Here is a 660-nt window from a genome sequence, read left to right as displayed (position 1 = left end):
TTGTTATGGAACAAGTTCACTGAACATGACCCTCTATGAGAGTTCCATTTAGTATTTGACTCAAGTGTCAATGGAAATACTCTGATGTGCCAGTAGTGTAAGTAATTCTTAAACTTGTGATACCATGTTATCTTGTATGTGAATTGTCATGCTTTGATTTGACCTTTACGGGTCTGGAGATGACCAAATGCTTAAACAAGATGCTTTTTGGGCATGGCATGAAGCATACGAAGATGAATGAGTAGTCCAGAGAGGACTCATCACCCTAAGTGATTCGAAGGGGACATATCTCATTTGTTCTTGGCTTATATTGATTAAAAGTCCTTGACCGAGGCAATCTTGATGGGTCAATATAAAAGCTGCAGGACTAATATGGATAAGTTAGAAAGTAAACACCGAGCTAAGCTTTCTATCTATCTGGGATATCTGATGAAAGGATCAAATTACACTAAGATACTATACACTTAAAGGTTAGTCAAATCATACTGACTCTCCTAACATTTGGGTGGTTATGATGTATTGCTAAATGTTGCTCATGATATATAAATACAAATATAAATTCTTAATTGAATTAATTTATATTTATTCCTAACATGTTGGGAACCTAATGGGTCACACACATAAGGTGAATTGTTGTCAGTTAAAATTCTACTATGCAAG

The sequence above is a fragment of the Theobroma umbraticum genome, unplaced genomic scaffold (genome assembly GCF_002168275.2).
Source record: "Theobroma umbraticum cultivar Fairchild unplaced genomic scaffold, ASM216827v3 scaffold_81.0, whole genome shotgun sequence".
Classification (NCBI taxonomy): domain Eukaryota; kingdom Viridiplantae; phylum Streptophyta; class Magnoliopsida; order Malvales; family Malvaceae; genus Theobroma; species Theobroma umbraticum.
The sequence above is the reverse complement of the archived record's forward strand: the minus strand, read 5'-3'. Positions refer to the sequence as shown.